At 39.8% G+C, this 19,411-nt stretch overlaps 1 protein-coding gene across 3 annotated transcripts in view; it reads left to right on the top strand.

Annotated features, from left to right (window-relative positions):
• The window catches only part of FILIP1 (filamin A interacting protein 1), a 280,061-nt gene that overhangs the window by 94,689 nt on the left and 165,961 nt on the right, over window positions 1-19,411 (top strand). The gene's annotated exons all lie outside the window — the stretch shown is intronic.

Raw genomic sequence — 19,411 nt, 5'->3', positions numbered from 1 at the left:
CAACAACTTCTTGTAGCCACAGGTGAGAGTTGGGTGACAGGTAGACCCCAAAGGTGGATGAGCAGTCTAAGAAAGGGCTCAGTAGAGGACTTCCAGGGTGGAGCCAAGATGGCAGAGGAAAGGCAGTGAGCTCCCGAACTCATGACAGAATCGCTCCAAAAAACATCCAAATAACACCATAGGAAAATGCCTGGAGCAGCAAAACTCACAGAAGAATGTGCTGAAATCATCTTCTAACCAAGAACAGCTTGGAAGGTCAGAAGGAGGGAGCTGCTATGCTGATACAGGAGTTGAACCCAACCCCACAGTCACCCTGATACAGATCCAGTCTCAGGAAATCCTCACCAGAGAAGGAGAACCCCAGAGCCTCTGAATCGGCTGAAGTACCAGTGTTGTCTGGAACTAAGCTCACAGTCTGGTGAGTGGGCTGAGCCCTGGGCAGGGGGGAGACTACAGGGGTCTATGCTGATGCTAAGGCAGAACTTGGATTTTACACCCCTGCTGAAAACCAGGAGGTAGGCTCGAGTAGCAGTGGCCCAGGTAGGGGAGGGGCACAGGCTCATCAGAGCTAACAACCACAACACACAAATCTGGTTGATTAGCAAGTTGGTCTGGGGTCATCTAAGGACCAGGGAACAGGCCAGGTGAGGGAAGAACCTGATTCTCCTTAAATCATACCACCTGGGACTTCTTAAGCTTGGGATACTGCAGCCTGGAAACAGTGCCCCACTTTAAGGAGCTAAAAGTCTAGTAAAAGAAAGGCAAGATGAGCAGACAGAGAAAGGTGAGGACCATAGAAAGTTTCTTCAGTAACAAGGAAAACCAAGGGGCACCCTCAGAAGAAGATATCAACATCAGGCCCCTATATCTAAAGCTTCCAAGAAAAACACAAATTGGTCTCAGGCCATAGAGGTGCTCAAAAAGGACTTTGAAGATAAAATTAGAGAGGTAGAAGAAAAAATGGAAAGAGAAATGAGGGTGATGCAGGAAAGACATGAGAAAAAAGTCAACAGCTTGAAAAGTCAAATGAAAAAGGAGGTACAAAAGCTCTCTGATGAAAATAATTGCCTAAGAATTAGGATTGAACAAATGGAATCCAGTGACTTTATGAGAAACCAAGACACAATAAAGCAAATCCAAATGAATAAAAAATAGAGGGCAATGTGAAATATCTTCTGGGAAAAACTGCTGACCTGGAAAATAGGTCCAGGAGAGATAATTTGAAAATTATTGGTCTACCTGAAAACCATGATCAAGGAAAGAGCCAAGACACCATCTTCCAAGATATTCTCAGGGAAAATTGCCCTGAAATTCTAGAAGAAGAAGCTAAAATAGAAATTGAAAGAATCCAATGATCACCTCCAGAAAGAGATCCCAAAAAGAAAACTCCTAGGAATATTATAGCCAAATTCCAGAGCTCTCAGGTCAAGGAGAAAATATCGCAAGCTGCCAAAAAGAAAGAATTCAAGTACTGTGGAGCCCCAGCGAGGATAGCAAAGATCTAGCTGGAATATGATATTCCAAAGAGCAAAGGAAATGGGATTACAACCAAGAATCACCTACCCAGCAAAACTCAGCATTATCTTTCAGCAGAAAAAATGGGACTTTAATGAAAAAGAAGACTTTCAGATATTTGTGATGAAAAGACCTGAACTGAATGGCAAATTTGACTTTCAAATACAAGACCCTAGAGAACCATAAAAACAATTGGAGCTGGGGGACATACCTGGGGTTGTACAGTGGGTGACTGTCTTGTGTCTGAGGCTGAGTTTTGGCTGGGATCCCCCTGGGTCCAGGGGTGATGATTTGTCCACTGTGTCACTTAGCTAGATGATAACATCTTTAGGGTTAAATTGAAGGGTGAAGGGAATTCACAGGGGGAGGGGGAAGGGCAGAAGTGAAATCCTACATGAAAGTAACAGGAAAATGCTTATACTCCATAAGTATGAAAGATGGGGGAAGAGATGGGAGAGGAGCAGGGCAGTAAATGAATTTTATACTCTTCAGAAAAGGCTCAAAGATCTTAAACTCATCAGAGCTGCCTCAAGGAAGGACTAACAGACACACCCAACTGGGTGGAGTAATCTATTTAATCTGGGCAGTAAATGAGCCTAACACTCATCAAAATTGGCTCAAAGACCTCAATCTCTTTAGAATTGGCTCTAGGAGGGAATAATGTACACACTCAATTGGGTGGAGTAATCTCTCTAACCCTGCAGGAAAATAGGAGGGGAATGGGGATAAAGAGAGAGGGGCAAAAGAAGGAAGGGCAGAGTGGGGGAGGGGACAGATAGAAGCAAATCCCTTTTGAAGAGTGATAGGATGAAAGAAGATGGATAATAGAATAAATATCATGGGGAAGGGAATAGGATGGAAGGGAAACAGTTAACAATAGTAATCATGAAAAAGAGAAAAGGGGGAAAATTGTACAAAAAATATTTATAGCAACTCTTGGTGGAGGTTAAGAATTGAAAATCAAGGGAATGTCCATCAATTGAGGAATGATGGAAAAAGCTGTGTTATATGATTGTAGTGGAATGGTCTTGTGCTACAGGAAATGACAAACAGGATGATCCCTGAAAAACCTTGAAAGACTAATGAATATCAATGTATAGTGAAGTGAGCAGAGCTGAGAGGACATTATTCATAGTGACAGCAGTATTGTTCAATGAGCAATTGTGAATGACTTAACTACTCTCATCAGTGCAATGATCCAAGACAATCCCAAGGAACTAATGAGGAAGCTTACTATGTACCCCTATAGAAAGAACTGATAAAAAGATCACTTGTGGATTGTACATATATAACCTGATTCTGATCTTGTGGAGGGGGGAGGAAAGGGAGGGAGGGAAAAAAATTTGGAACTCTAAATCTTATGAAAATGAATGTTGAAAACAAAAAAAGAAAGAAAGGAAAGGAAAAAAAAAGAAAGGCCTCAGTAAACCCTCATCCCAGAAGTGCTAATGTAAGCAGCTAAAATTCACCTTGGGCACCCCAGATGGGTCGCCCCTCCCCCAGCGTGACTGCTCTCCCTGAAACCACCCCAGGGGTGTAAGCCTTGTGCATCCATGCCCCGTTCAGCAGGGATGTGCATGGAGGGCCTCAGGCACACGCCAGCTTCCTCTGCCCAGGCCCTGGCTCTGGGCACGCTTGGCACAAAGGCTTAGTGCCCTGGCTGGCCTTGGGCCCAGCCCTGGGGGCACCAACAAATTAGCTTGGTGGGTGGGGGCAGCTCAGTCTGAGGTTCCTTTGGGAAGAGAAGGGTTATATAGCCTGGGGAGTAGAGATGTAGAGGGGAGGACTGAGAGAAAAGAGAAGGAGAGCAGGGGCTGCTGAGAGGAAGAGTGAAAAGAAGTAGTGAAGAGGAGTGGTGGTTGGTAGAAGTACTGAGAAAGGAGATGCAGGGAGATGCTATGGAGAAAGGGAGGCGTGACTGGGGAAGGAGATGTGGCTTGGGGGTGTAAGCATAGGCAGCAGTGGCAATGGCAGCCACACCCACAAGTGAGAGATGTGGGAGGAGATTTCACAGCAGCAGGGAGAAATTTAAAACGTAGTTAGGTCGTATTTTTCTTTGTATTTACCTCTAAGTTTATTCTCATAAATAAACCCTCTTTTGTGTTTAATTAAAAAAAAAAAAGGCTTTTACTTATGAGGCTGTGTGAGGCAGTGGGGGAAGGAGAGCCTCCCAATTGGCTCTTCCCATATTAAATTAATAGTTTACAGATTAGGGTCCAGTTAATTTTTTTTTACACTAGTCTCCCCTGAACACCCCCATGAGAGTAACTGACATCCCTCAAACCCATTGGTGAGTTAGGGAAATGTCTACCTCAAGCAATGAATACTTTCCCCAGGCTAAATGGGTAGATGAGAACAATTTCTTCTGATGGACATGAAGGTAGCTGAACCAGGTGTTATGGAGCACTTGGAGCCTGATTAGACGTTGAAGATGCCAAAGTCATCCACCGCCACCCCAGGCTATCTTCAGCCATCCTGACTTTTTTATTGTCACTAGACTTCAATGACTGGAAGAGAGAATTTGTGCAAATTTGCCTCACTTAAATCCAATTCACATCCAAGTCAAGACATCACTCTGTGATGTCATTGATCCTCTTCAAAAACAAAGGATGAACAACAACAACTTCATGGTCTCATCATAGCAAGAATTCTATCTTTGTTCACTAAGTCTGTAAGTCAGTGAAATAGAAACTCTGGATAATTTCACTAAACAGAGAGACTTTTGAGTCTGTGAAAACCAACCTAGGTTGGAGCAACTCATCCTTTGAAGGAAGTGTGGCATGTTCAAAAGTTCTCTGGCTCTGGAATCAAGGCTTATTTCTGGTATAGTTTCTATCTAGATGACCTTGGGCAAGGTGTTTAACCTCATTGGGTTTTGGTTTCCTTATCTATAAACTGAGACCAGATGTCCTCTGAGATCCTTTCTAGCCCTATCTCTATATCCATGATCCAATAAATGCATGGATCTTTTACCAATGAAGAATTATAATAAAAACAGCCTTTATTTTCTTTCTTCCCTTGATCATTTCAGTTTTCCACTTGTGAATCTTTTCTAGTTCTATTTTATCATCCTTGGGATTTATCAAGCAGCTAGTACAATATTTCAATTTTATCTGCAATCCAGTTGATGTTAGTATTCCCTCCTTGTCATAACTTTCTGTCCTGTTTAACCCTCTTCCATGGCCTCCCTTAATGCTGAAGATCTCTCCCTCATATTCTCTTAACATTGTGAAGATACTGATGGAGAATTTGGGTCATTTATTGGTTATCCCTTTTTATTGCCACATGACTGGCTTTCTTTTTAGGTCATTCATTTCTTTTATGTTTCCCTTTACACTGTTTCTTTTATAAAATTCCTTATTTGTAATATGTTACAACCTGCTTACATGTGCCATGTCCCTCTCCATTGGCATTTTGGTGATCCTCTGTTAATTTCTTTGGAAACAATAATTTTCAGTGACTCACAGATATGCATTACCATAAGAACATATGGGGCAGCTAGATGGCGCAGTGGTTAAAGCACCGGCCCTGGATTCAGGAGTACCTGAGTTCAAATCCGGCCTCAGACACTTGACACTTACTAGCTGTGTGACCATGGGCAAGTCACTTAACCCCCATTGCCTAAAAAAAAAAAAAAAAAAAAAAAAAAAAAAAAAAAAAAAAATAAGAACATAGGCATTTTTTTAAAAATGGGCCTTCATTTCAAGCCCAAGCTTGGTGCCAGTAAAAGAAGTTTTCAGTTTCCCAAAGGCAACCAGCCCATTTCCCACAGCTTGTTCAATTCTGTCAAGCAGGATAGCATGAAATATTCTCACCATGGTTTTCAACAAGTGTGATAATGCTTTTCCACTGTATTTCAAGGGCCATCATCTTTTTGGTCTTCTTTTCCACAGTAACAGAATGTGGGTGTCTTTAGGGGACAATCTATAACAACTCTCAAAGAGTCCTCTTTCCTGAGCCATAACCAAAGGCTCAGCATGTGTGAAGTGATATAATTTCTCATTTTCTCTAAATGCGAAACCATTAGTCAGGTGAGTCTGCCCCAGTAGAGTCAATTGTTTTCATTTCAGAAGCAGCTTTGACCATCATGAGGTTTTAATATACAGAAATAATGAGAAGAAATTAATTGTTGAGAATGGTTTACCATGGAAACAGGGTTATGGTTATGAAATGAAAAGGGGTTAAAGAAAACTTGAGTGGAGTTTTAGGAACATTTAGGAATGGTATGTTCAATCAGAATGTAGGATAGCTTCCCAGGGGAAGCTATAAAAACTCCATGAGTTGGGATATTTATAACTAGGCTCAACTAAGAAATAAAAATATGCAAAAGAGAACCATCTTGCATTGGCAGAGAATAAACTGCCTGACCTCATTGACCTTTTACACCTAAAAATTCTGTAATCATATGAAAAAGGACAGATATTTTCTTTTTTTTTCATTGGAAGTACTAACAATGTGAGCACTACAACCTCTGTCTAAAAGGGCACTGTTACTGAAACACTATGCCAGAACTCCCATTGAAAGCAAGCCCTTCTTCAGTGTTCCCTGCCATTAGTTGGTTTTGCTGAAATTATATTTAAAAAGGAAGCATATAACATAGTATATAGATATGGAAAGATAAATAGATATAGGTAGATAGATATACATAGATATAGGTATTCCTTGAAACACACAAACTACCCAGTTTGTTTACTCATTTCCTATGACCTATTCCTCTATTTCACCTCACTATACTCAGAAATGGACATACTCTTGGTCTTGCCATCACCTACCAGTGTTCCACTTCCATGGTCATGAGTTCTTAAATTCCTTTATCTGATCATAATCTTCTATAATTCTATTTCCTTATGACATTTCCTTTACTGTATCTGTATGTATATGTGTATGTGTAAGTGTATGTGTATGTGTCATTACATGTGTATGTGTCATTGTATAAGTGTATGTGTATGTGTATATATGTGTAAGTGTCTGTGTCTGTATTCCTTATGACTCCCTAACCCTGTTTTTTGTACTCACTCTGACCTCAACCCTTCCATTCTAAGATTTACTCTCTACCCTTTATCTCATAGTGAACTGTTTAATTCTATACTATCATCTATTCTCAACCTTCCTGCACCTTTACATACTGCCAATCATGTCTGGCCAGGCCCCAAGATCTGTATTGCTCCCACTATCTAATACTTTCATTCCTACTCATTTACTGAACAAAAATGGAGAAAATCACAAAATCATGCTCTCTGTGTCCACTACAAATTTATGTTACATAATCTTAACTGGGCCCTTGCATGCAATCCTACTACACCTCTGTAATTGATTCCTGATCCCAATTATCATATAGGCTCTTCCAAACCTTATCTTCCCTTCTCAAATTCCCACGATTTCCCCTTTTCCTGCCTTCTCAGCTAAGAACCTTAACTCATATTTCACAAAAAATAGGCCTTTCATTTAGAGTTCCCTCTTTTCCCCTCCTCTTCATCTTACATCACTTGGATTCCTTCCCCCACTATCTCCTTAATTCCTGTCTTACCTGAAGAGGTAACCCTACTCCTCATCAAGACAAACCACACTACGTTCACAAGGGATGATCTCTCTATTATCCCTATTCTCTTACTATTCTTTAATCTTTCCATGTCTTCTGGTTGCCTCCCTGCTGCCAACAAGCATACCCATGTCTTTCCCAATCTTTTTTTTTCTTTTTTTTTTGGGGGGGGGCTGGGGAGGGCAATGAGGGTTAAGTGACTTGCCCAGGGTCACACAGCTAGTAAGTGTCAAGTGTCTAAGGCTGGATTTGAACTCAGGTCCTCCTGAATCCAGGGGCCAGTGCTCTATCCATAGTTTTTTGACTGGTGCCCCCCCCCCCCAATTAGACTGAGCTTCTTGATGGCAGGAACTGTTTTTGCCTTTCTTTGTTTCCCCAGCACTTATTTTTTTTTTTGGCAGGGCAATGGGGGTTAAGTGACTTGCCCAAGGTCACACAGCTAGTAAGTGTCAAGTGCCTGAGGCCGGATTTGAACTCAGGTACTCCTGAATCCAGGGCCGGTGCTTTATCCACTGTGCCACCTAGCCGCCCCCGTTCCCCAGCACTTATAATGATGCTTGGCACAGAGTAAGCACTTAATAAATGCTTGCTGACTCTTGATTAGTTGTTGTGAATATTGTTTTTCTGAATCTGTTTACTTTATTTTGCATCTATTCATGTAAATCCTCCTCTGCTTCTCTATAGTCATAAGTCATCATTTTCTTACAATGCAGTAATATTCTCTTACATTCATGTGCTATAGCTTTTTTATCCATTCAATTGATGAACATCTATTTTTTCCCAATTTTTTCTACAATAAAAAGTGCTATTATAAATACTTTGATTTATATATTAGGCCTTCCTTCCTTCCAAAATACTTTCCAGAATGTTTGGACCAATTCACAGGTTCACTAACAGTAATTAGTGTGTTTATCTTTCCCTAAGAAAGATTATCTCACCCAAGTTCCTCATTTTTAAATTTAGAAACTCACATTTAGTGAGGCAATATGATTAGCTCAACACTCATAGTTGTATATAAATGCATTTTTAATAAATTGAATCATATAAAAAGCACTAGGGAATAGGCCTTTTGCAAGGAGTTTTGGTCTTTTTTTAAGCCAGTAAGCCTCTAATTTATCATTTGTAGAAATCTTATGCCCCCTCCCAATATGACAGGACTATTTGAAATCATACAATATGTGTTTATGATTTTTGATCAAATAGGTTTAAAATAATAGCTAGCATTTCTATAGTACTTTAAAGTTTGTTGGATAATAGTAGAAACTTATGATGGGTTTGTTGAATAAATAGATAAGTAAAAAAAATATCTACAGAGTAGCTTTGGACAAATTGATCTGGATTTCAGGGTGGCATAGTTGATAGAGAGTTGGACCTAGAGTCAGAAAGATCTGAGTTCAAATGCAGCCTCAGACATTTTTTAAGCTGTGTGACCTCGGGCTGGTCAATTAACCTCTGTCTACCTCAGTTTCCTCATCTGTAAACTATGGATAAAATAATAGCCCCTATTTCCCAGGGTTATTGTGAGGATAAAATGATATTTGTAAAGTGCCTTGCAAACCTTAAAACATACTATATAAATATAATATATACTTATATTGTTATTACAAAAGAAATAACTTGACTCAGGAATAACAGGAATGAACAGTGTCTGAGTAGTATAAATGGCTTCTAAAAATTGTACCTACATTTGCCTTAGAGCTAGCCTTGCTTAACTTGCCAGAGTGCAACTCAGACAGTATTTTCTGATGCTGGTGGTCCCTTCTTGTATTGTTTACTTAATTCTTATCCCAATAACTAACATGGGTGTTCACCAATTATTGAGACTGGGAAATATTTTTGGCAAACATATCTCTCTGGTGAGATCTTTTGTTAGAATAGCAGGAGGGCAAAGAGAAAAAAATGCTGATGAACTAAAAGTTAGAAATGAATGGTATTGCTATGGTTTTCAAAAAACAAAAACAATCCCCCACAAAAACAACCATAGATATATAAACAAGAGCAACAGGGTTCTTCTCTAGGGTGCTAATACAGGAGAGATAGGGTGCTTCTTTACTGGGGGTTCCTTCTTAACTACTTTTCACAAAGTAAACTTTGAAGACTATCTTACTTATCTTCATCAGCGATGCTGCCACTGGGGATCACCCACCCCCAGGCTGTCAGGTACTGTTGGCCTCCTATCCCAGCATCAACATATCCCTATCCTCCATCCCCAAGAGGCTAAAGATGAACTCATTGAGAGATGTTCCAAAATGAAAAGACTTCCTGGTTAGACCATCCACAGAATGAGTGGGAAATTGAAAAAACAAACAACAATGATTAAGTGCTTACTGTTTACCAAGAACTGTACTAAACCTAGGGGGTTGGGGGTGGGTGGGTGGAGTATGGAAACAAAAGAGAGAGGTTGTGCCCTTAAAGACATTCTAATAAGGAAAACCATGCCTCTAAACTCAATTTGTCCCAGGTCCAATTATTCCTAGTCACTGTTCTGAATGTTTTTAAAAACAAGTACAAAAAAGAAGTGATTATATGACTTGGCAACACCTGACTTCACAATACTTTCTGACACCTCTGTTAAATGTAAATCCCCAAATCTTAGTTGATGTGGTAGAAGCCAATGGCTTTGATCAAAATGTCTTGCTCTTTTTGCACTCTCACTTTAGTTGCTTCTGATAAAGATACAATACCAAGCAACAGAATGCCATATGAATGCCTTGGTAAGTCTGAGCAGGAGGGGTGCATAAAAGTCTTTACATTATCTGATTCCTGTGGTGCTGCTGGTGTAGCAACATGTTCCAGTCGTGCCTGCATTTATCAGAAGCACCCGAGGGGATAGAGTGCAATAGATAGGAGAAAGAGATATGGAATAACATTTATTCTTTTCATCTTCTCTCATTTTTTACCCTGCTCAGCACATTCCACATTAAGATTTCCTACTGATCTTCCTAAAAGTGATCATAAGTGCATTTCATTAAATATGTCTGCACAATTTGATTCTGAAAAAGAAAAGAATCTGTGTTCCCTTCCTCCAAAAAATATTGTAGAAGATGAAGTAAAAATCTTTGGTATGAATTTTCAATTAGGCTGTAACTTTATTTATTATCCTGTAACTTTCTTTTTTAGGGGATACCCATTCATTCCCCCAGGATAGCCCACATGGAGGAAGTTGATATTCTATGCCATCAGAATGTCAATTAAGAAGCTGGCAGAGTGCCAAATTCTTCCTGTGCTACCTGAATGTAACTTCTGTTAGCACAATGGAAAGGATTTGGCTAACCCAGATTTTAAAAAGAGCTGCCTTTGTTCTGATCCAGGGGTCTTTTCGACAAATGAGTTTGTTGATCTCAATTCAGCCTACACATCCTGTTTTCATCTCTTCTTTCCCTAAGGATTGGCGACGATACATATTAAGCATGATTTCTGTACAGTGAAACGTTTTAAAAGTTCTTCGGCTTCAGGTTAAGCTTTCATGGGGTTTTATTTTTGCATAATACTCTGATGACAACTGCTGTTTGAATCTTGCATGACCACCTGTGGCAGATTATTTGCGTTTGACTTTTCAAATTATTCAAGGTGGGGAAGCTTAGTCTGTCCTACATTTGATGAATGCTTGTCAATGTTACTGTGTTGCTTGGCTAGGGAAAAGTTACTTTTCTCTGATGATTATGTCTGGTAGAATCAGAACTCTAAAATCAAAGTAGAGGATGAAGCTGACTATGCAAATCCAGTCTCAGATACTTACTAGCCATGTGATCTTGGGCAGGTCTGCCTCAGTTTCCTCATCTGTAAAAAGAGGATAATAATAGTTCTTATCTTTTGGGGGTTTGTGGGGATAAAATGAAATATTTGTCAAATGTTTTGCAAACCTTATGGTGTTTTATAAATGCCAGCTATTATAGTTATCATCATCATTATTTGTGATCTACTTGCAGCTATTTGCTTGGAAACTTGGTAATAATAAACATACATGACAATTTTGGGGGAAAGTGTTTAATGGTAGAATTAGATACTCTTAAGAAGCTCATACCCTACTAGACATTGTCTAAAGCGTTTTTTAAATTTTTCATGGTATATATGCCAAGCCAGTTTCATATAGAGAGAGAATAAATGATAGTCTACATGAAATAATTTGAAGGTTGCCAAAAGACCCTAGTTAGCTTAATATAGGATGAATAAAACCAGAGTTGGAGTAAAGAGACCCAGAACTGAATACTGACTCCCACTTACTAGGCATGTGATTACAGGCAAGTTATTTAACCTTTTTGAGCCTTAGTTCCCATAAAATGGGACAATATTTGTTTTTACCAACTTGACAAGAAACTGCTTGTAAAAAGTCAAATGCTATATGGATACATCCATGACCCAGAAATTTCATAAGCTCTGAGATCTTTTGGACCCTATTCAGTCTCAGGGACTTCCCTAAAAGAACAATATCTATGGCTCATCATTGCCCCTAACCTGAGTTTGCTCTGGGAAATCTCTGGACACAGTTGATGGATAGCTGGTGTCTAGTTTTCATGAATATGGTAAGTTGGCACTCATAATAAATATATTTCAGTCCTAGAAAATTCAGAAGGCCTAAATTACTCATGGGAGCCCCCAAATAGATATAAAATACATATAAAGCTCTCACTGTAGCCAACCAATACAATTCTTCACCCTCTCTGATGGGTCCCACTTTGCTCTTAGGATCCTGGAATCCTTCCAACTCAGCACCACTCTGTAATTTGGCTTCCTGTACAGGAGTATGCCAGCAGATCACAAAGTGGGGGGAGTAAAATTAAGGAAAGTATTTATGTATGAGGAAATGATCAGACCGTACTAGTGAGGGAAACTGGGGAGGGAAGTAATTGGGAATTCAGTATGGGTTTCTGGGATAGTCCAAGTGATCCTTTACCATGGGCCAGAATAAATTTATTTTCAATGTTAACTTTATGTTCTCATTCCAAGATTCAGCACATTCATAAGATGCCCTGCATGGAGAGCTATCACTCTCTTCCCCAATTTCTGAGTCGATGGGAGCCCAGGCCTTCTAGTGCTTCTGTTATACTGAGGCACAGAAACTTCGATGGATTTTAAGTGGATTTGGGTCCCCTTTAATGAACTCTATTTACTGTCTCTGCTTGCCAGAGGCCAAAAAGAATTTGAGTAAATTGCAAGTTGGCTTCTCTATAGCATCCCTGCGAGGTTCCTTTTCTTCTCTAGATCTATCATTCTATGATTTTTTTATAGTTGTATGGTATTATTGGTTAGCAGATGATAACTATGCTATTGGGTCTCTGGGGACTGCCACTAAACTCATATTAGTTGCCAGGTTTGAGCCTCATTTCAAGATGTCTGGGAATATTGATTAGAGAAATACAATAGTACCGGGTCACACCTATCAGATTGGTTAATTTTTTTAAAAAAGGGAAATGATAAATGTTGGAAAAAATGTGGGAAAATTGGAACCCTAATGCATTGTTGATGGAGTTGTGAACTAATCCATCCATTCTGGAGAGTAATTTGGAAATATGCCCAAAGGGCTATAAAACTGTACATACTCTTTGACCCAGCTATACCACTACTAGACTGTATTCCAAAGAGATTATTAAAAAAAAAAGGAAAAGGACCCATATGTACAAAAATATTTACAACAGCTCTTTTTGTGGTGGCAAAGAATTGGAAATCGAGGGAATGCCTATCAATTGTGGAATGGCTGAACAAATGTGGTATATGAATATAATGGAGTACTATTGCGCTCTAAGAAATGATGAGCAGAGGGAAGCTAGGTGTCTCAGTGGATAAACACCGGCCCTGGATTCAGGAGGACCTGAGTTTAAATCTGGCCTCAGATATTTGACACATACTAGCTGTGCGACCCTGGGCAAGTCACTTAACCCTCATTGCCTTGCCAAAACAAAACAAAACAAAAAACAAACATACAACCCTCCCCCAAACAAACAAAAAAACCCAACAACAACAACAAAAAGAAATGATAAGCAGGCAGATTTCAGAAAAACCTGGAAAGGTTTATTTGAACTGATGCTGAGTAAAGTGAGCAGAACCAGGAGAACATTATACTCAGAAACAGCAATGTTATGTAATGATCGACTATGATAGACTTAGTTCTTCTCAGCAACACAATGATCCAAGACAATTCCAAAAGATTCATGATGGAAAATGCTCTCCACATCCAGAGAAAGAAATATGGAGTCTGAATGCAGATCAAGGCATACCACTCTCACTTTTTTTTTGTTTTTGTTTTTACTTTCTTGTGGGTTTTCCCTTTTGTTTTGATTCTTCTTTCACAACATGATTAATATGGAAATATATTTAAGATGATTGTACATGTATAACCTATATCAGATTGCTTGTCATCTTCTGGAGGAAGGAGGGAAGGGAGGGAGAGAGAAAAATTTGGAATTCAAAATCTTACAAAAATGAATGTTGAAAATTATATTTACATGTAATTGGAAATAATAAAATACTATTAAGTGGGGGAAAACGATGTCAGGGGAAGAATCACACTCAGAAGATACCTCACTTATGGAGTACTCATTTCCCAGCCCTTGAATTCCTGGGAGAACAGACCCTCTGATGCCTTTGATCCTCTTAGACTGTGATGCTCTTGGGAGCAGAATGTCAGTTTCCTTCACTACAAACTACTTCATGTCCTGAAACAGCACCTAGCACTGTTTTCTAACATCCTCTGACAACTTCTGTCTACAGTTCCCTGGAAGTCTCATGCCTCAACTCCTTTAATGAGATTTTCTCCAAGACATACTTATGCTCCACAGCCCTCACTGGGACCAACTAATAGAGAGATGTTGCCAGATTCAACCGGAAAGGTAGAATTGATGGTGATCAAACATATTAGATATTAAAACAGAAATACTACCTGAAGAGGAAAAAGAAAGGGACATGGTACTATCCTTTTGGCCACTAAGGGACCAAATACCATTTAAAAAAAAAATAATTATGTTAAGCATGACTTATGTTTATGATCTTGCACAGGAAAAGATATGAGCATTTTTAAGTTAGCAGAAAACATTGTGAAGAAAAGTTGGTCAGGGGGCAGCTAGGTGGCGCAGTGGATAAAGCACTGACCTTGGATTCAGGAGGACCTGAGTTCAAATCCATCCTCAAGCACTTGACACTTACTAGCTGTGTGACTCTGGGCAAGTCACTTAACCCTCATTGCCCTGCCAAAAAAAAAAAAGAAAAAAGAAAAAGAAAAGTTGGTCAGGCAGATAATATAATCACCATACAATGGAGAAGACAATGTGGTGTCATGGATACAATGTGGCAGAGTAGAAAGGGCACTGGAGTCACAAGACTTTGGTGTTTGTATGAGAATCCTGTTAAGGACAGAACAAGAGAAAGAGTATCAGAATAGTGTGATTTCCTGGGAGGAAGGAGGAGAGAGTGATACAGTAAAGAAAAGATGTTGTTTGGTGATTTCCAGTTTCCTCCATATATGGAATATGAAGCTAGGGCAGGTTACTGCCTGTTGAATTTGTTGAAGAGATAAAGATGGGAAACTCCCATTGATTTCCAGAGAAATAGGTAGCTATAATCCATGTGCATGTGGTAAAGAAAAAAAAATTGAAATATTTATCAAACATCGAGAAAATGTTTGCTATGACCAAAATCTGTTCACTGGTTTTAGGAGATGGGGGATAGAGACTGGACCTGTGATTTCATTGGTATAACCACCTCCTTGATGAGAGAACTTTCTCTTTCACTGAAAGTTAGCACTTTCTCTACAATATATAGTCTTAGAGAATTGCTGAAAACACTGAGAGTTTGAGTAATTTGCTCAGCGTTAAGCAGCCAGCATGTATGAGGCCACACTTGAACTCAGGTCTTCCTGCCTCCAAGGCTCCTGCCTCTCCATCCACTGTAACACACTGCCTCTCTGACTTTAGATGGAAGGAAATTGTTTCTTGAATTCTTCAACAGATACATGCTAATCTCAGATAATTCTAAAATGTATTGAGAACTTTTCTTTTTTTTAAGCTACCTATAATATGATTGAAAATAGGCAGCATTAGTGGATAGAATGCTGATCTTAGAATCAGGAAGATCTGGGTTCAAATTCTGCCTCTGTTCTAACCTAAGTCATTTAACCCCTCTGAACCTCAAGCAACACTTTCTAAGGTTTTTCTGGTAATTTATATGCTCATTTCAGTCTGAGTCAGTGGAGTGAATAGCCATTCTAATAGAATCACAAATCCCTGATGATCCATTCTTCACAAAGAGTAAGATTGTTAGAATAACTTTGAAACAGAACTGATATTTGAGCAGATACTTGTATTCTTTTCCACATATAGGTGAGTGTGTGCATAGATATATATGTGCTCAGGGTGGTGCTGCAGGGGCCCAAGAGAAGTAGCAGTAAATGATACAAGAAGATAAGACAAATGTGTGAAACAGATGACTACATATGATGGAGTGCAGAAATGACCATATTTCCTATGCTTTGCAAATCATTGCCTAGGTTTTCATCAATGTATGATATAAAGTGAGGCCTTCTAGTCAAAATCTGATCTATCATCACAAAGTAACTCCAGATCTTCCAGAGAAAATTATTTCAGATCAAAGGAATTCCAATGTGGGAGAGGTGGAGTCCTAGGGAGTGACTTATATTGCAGTTTGGGAAGTCCATGTGTCTTCCTTTTGCTATGTAACAGGTCATGAGTTAAATTTCAATCTTTCTATTCATCACTTTTTTTTTTTCTTTTAAGGCTTGCATCAGCCCTCTTTGCTCACAAACATGCTGTGATGAAACACAGTAGATCTGCTATGAAATGCTCTGGCTTCTATTACAAGGAAACACCTAGGAGAACAATGCTTTGTTCATGGGGGGATGGTCTGGGATTGTGAGAGCTATTTCCTGAATGTAGTATAAAGGATGAAAGCAGAGGAGGGAGGGTCAGCGTTAGGAGCCAGCTTTCCTAAATTGTTTTGTGAACAAGGGTTGGGGCCTTCAGGATGTCACAGAAACAGAGCCATTGAATTCCAAGGGCTCAATTCAGAAAGGCAACTGGGACGTAGATTTCAATATTTGTTACCAGAATTGAATGGCTCCTATCTGAGAGGAAACATCATATAATATTTATTTTTTTCTATTATAAACCTGGTACTGGTACAGCTTTCCCTGAGGCGTTGCATTCAGAATGGAGATCTGCTTTCAGATAATGTGGCTCTTGTACTTAATCTGGAATGGGTGTTGAGGAATATATTGCATTGTGTTAAAATGGCATATTGTTCTACTTGAAAGCTATCCAATGGTATGAGCCACTGTATTTATAACATTATGGGTTCGGGGACCCCAATACTCCGATATTCCAATGGATCTGTGATTGCATCAAGGCAGAGGTCTCATTCAAGTGAAGTCAACAACCATTTGTTAAGTACTTATTATGTGCCAAACACTGTACTAAATTCTGGGAATACACAGAAAAAAGGCAATCCTAGCTTTCAGGAGTTTGTATTCTAATGGGGGTGGGGGTGGGGAGAGGGAACAAGATGTAAAAGGAAGCTGAAAAACAGGAAGTGGGGGGCAGAGGAGGAGGAAAAAGTACCATGGTAGAGAAAGTTGGCAGAGCCAGGAGAGCCAAATAGAGTCAGGAGAAGAATATAGCTGGCCAGGGGACTTTCCTGAAAATGGAGGTTTGTGGGGGGAACTGGCCAATCAGAGGTGCAGGCTGAAGGGGCAGATTGTACTTCCAATGTGAGAAGGCCAGGGGTGGAGTGAATTTCTAGTGTGAGTAGGTTGCTGTGGCATTGTAGATAAAGTGCAGAGAATTAGGAGGGGAGCTTGATAAGGAAAGCAGTGGAATCCTTCAATGATAGTCAGTCATTTTTTTAGTGACTACCATGAGCCAGGTGCTGTGCTAAAGGCTTGGGGTACAAAGAAAGGTAAAAAATGGTCTCTGTTCTCAGGGAACTCATGTTCTAATAGAGGAAACAACAGGTAATCAAATATGTACAAATTTTATTTAAAGGGTACAGATAATAATCTATCCTTAGCTGCCCATCCTGTTCAGCTCTTGTCCATGTCTTCCTGCATATCTGCCGTAGGGGTCCACTCAACGTGCTGAATGAAGACTTTCTTCAGTTGAAGGAAGTGGATTTATTTAGTCTAGAATTCTGGAGGGAAACCATAACTATCTTTTTTTTGGGGGGTGAGACAATGAGGGTTAAGTGACTTGCCCAGGGTCACACAACTAATAACTGTTAAGTGTCTGAGGCCAGATTTGAACTCAAGTCTTCCTGAATCCAGGGCTGGTGCTTCATCCACTGTGCCACCTAGATGCCCCCAACTATCTCTTTTTGTGGGGCAATGAGGGCATAGTGACTTGCCAGGATCACACAGCTAGTAAGTGTCAAGTATCTGAGGTCAGATTTGAATTCAGGTCCTCCTGAATCTAGGATCAGTGCATTATCCACTGCACCACCTAGTTCCCCCCAACATAACTATCTTTATGTACTTGTAGGGCTGTTATGTGGTGAAGGCTGCCATTTGAAGAAGCAATGTGTAGAAGATTCAATAGAGTCTAATTTTGGTTTGCTCTCAGGACAAAACACCTAACAATGAGAGTTGTCCCAGAGAGGAATGGGTTGTTTCAAGAGGTGATAGGTTTTCTCTTGGGAGGTCTTCAAGCCTAGCCTAGATGACTATTTGTTGGATATTGTATAGTGGGGGTTCCTTTTGTGTATAAATTAAACTCGATGGTGGCTGTGATCCCTTCCAATTTTCAGGTTCTGTGACTATGATGTTGATTCTCTTGACATTGTGTAGAGCATATAGGCTGTCCATGGCTTATCCCTCCCTCTTGTTATATGAGCAGTCCTTCCTTGGGGTGGGGTGGGCATGTCATCACATGCAGATTATAATCTATCTATATCTACCCATCCTGTTCAGCTCTTGTCTATGGGCATGTCATCATACATTTCTCTGATGACATCCTTTACCCTATTGCCCTGGTGTAATTCCTTCTTTTGTTAAGTGTTGTGTTTTGTTCATATCAACTCTTGATTGAATTTTGGATTCTATTTTCATCTCTATGCTAATGATTCTCAAGTCTCCTTATATAGCCCTAATTTCTCTGCTGACCTACAGTCTTATATCTCCAACTGCCCATTTGACATTTCAAAGTGATTTTCCCATGGATACCTCAAATAGAATTGATTATTTTCCCATCAACCTTACCATCTTCCTAACATCTCTAATACTGTTGAGGGTATCACCATACTCCCAGTATCCTGGGCTTGTAACTTAGGTGTCATTCTCGGTTTCTCACTCTCTCTTATCTCCCATATCCAATCTGTTGCCAATGCCTGTTGATTTTATCTTCAAAACATCCCTCCCATATGCCACATTCTCTCCTCTGACACTGCCACCTTCCTGCAGGTTCTCACACCTAGACTCTTGCAATACCCTGGGATTTGGTCTTCCTTCATTGTCTCTCCCCACTCCAATTCCTTCTCCACTCACTCAGCTGTCAAAGTGATCTTCCTAAAGATCAGGTCTGAGCATATCACTGCCCACCTTTTTGGTAAACTTCAATGGCTCCCTATCATTTCCAATGATATGATCTCTATCAAATAAGAAACCCTCTGTTTGGAATTCAAAGTCCTTAATAACCTGCCCTTTCTTCCTTTTTAGTCTTCTTATACAGCTTCCCTTCCCTTCCCCAGCCCACCCTACGTGGCCTATGATCCAGGGATACTCATTTTCTTCCACTTCCTCAAACAAGATACTCCATCTCTGTACTCTGGGCATTTTTACTGGCTAAATCCCATGCCTGGAACTCTTTCCTTTCTCAACTCTCCCTCCTTGCTTCCTTAAAGTTTCAGTTAAAACTCCCATCTTTTACAGGAACTCTTTCCTGATACCTATTCCATTCTAGTGTCTTCTTTCTCTTGATCATCTTCAACTTTATTTTATCTACATCTTGTTTGCTTACAATAGATTACGTGTTCCCCATATTAGACTGTGAACTCCTTAAGAACATGGATTGTCTTTTTCATTTGTTTTTATACCCCTAGCACTTAATGCAGTACCCAATGCATAGTAGGTATTTAATAAATGTTTATAGACTAACTGACTTTGTGTGAACCTTGGCTTCAATTCTCTTCATACTGTAGTTAAATACCTTGACTTGTAGCCATGTGACATCACTGGAAGAATCATAAGATCGTGGCTCTGGAACTTCAAGGTACCTCAGAGGACATATAATCCAAAATAATGGAGTGGTTTGACATTTCCTTCTCCAGCTCATTTTTCAGATGAAACTGAGGCAAATAGGGTTAAGTGACTTGCCCAGGGTCACTCAACTAGTTATTTAGGTTTCTCTGATTGTGTTTATG

Source organism: Dromiciops gliroides, chromosome 4 (assembly GCF_019393635.1).
Source record: "Dromiciops gliroides isolate mDroGli1 chromosome 4, mDroGli1.pri, whole genome shotgun sequence".
NCBI classification, from domain to species: domain Eukaryota; kingdom Metazoa; phylum Chordata; class Mammalia; order Microbiotheria; family Microbiotheriidae; genus Dromiciops; species Dromiciops gliroides.
The sequence above is the reverse complement of the archived record's forward strand: the minus strand, read 5'-3'. Positions and strand labels throughout refer to the sequence as shown.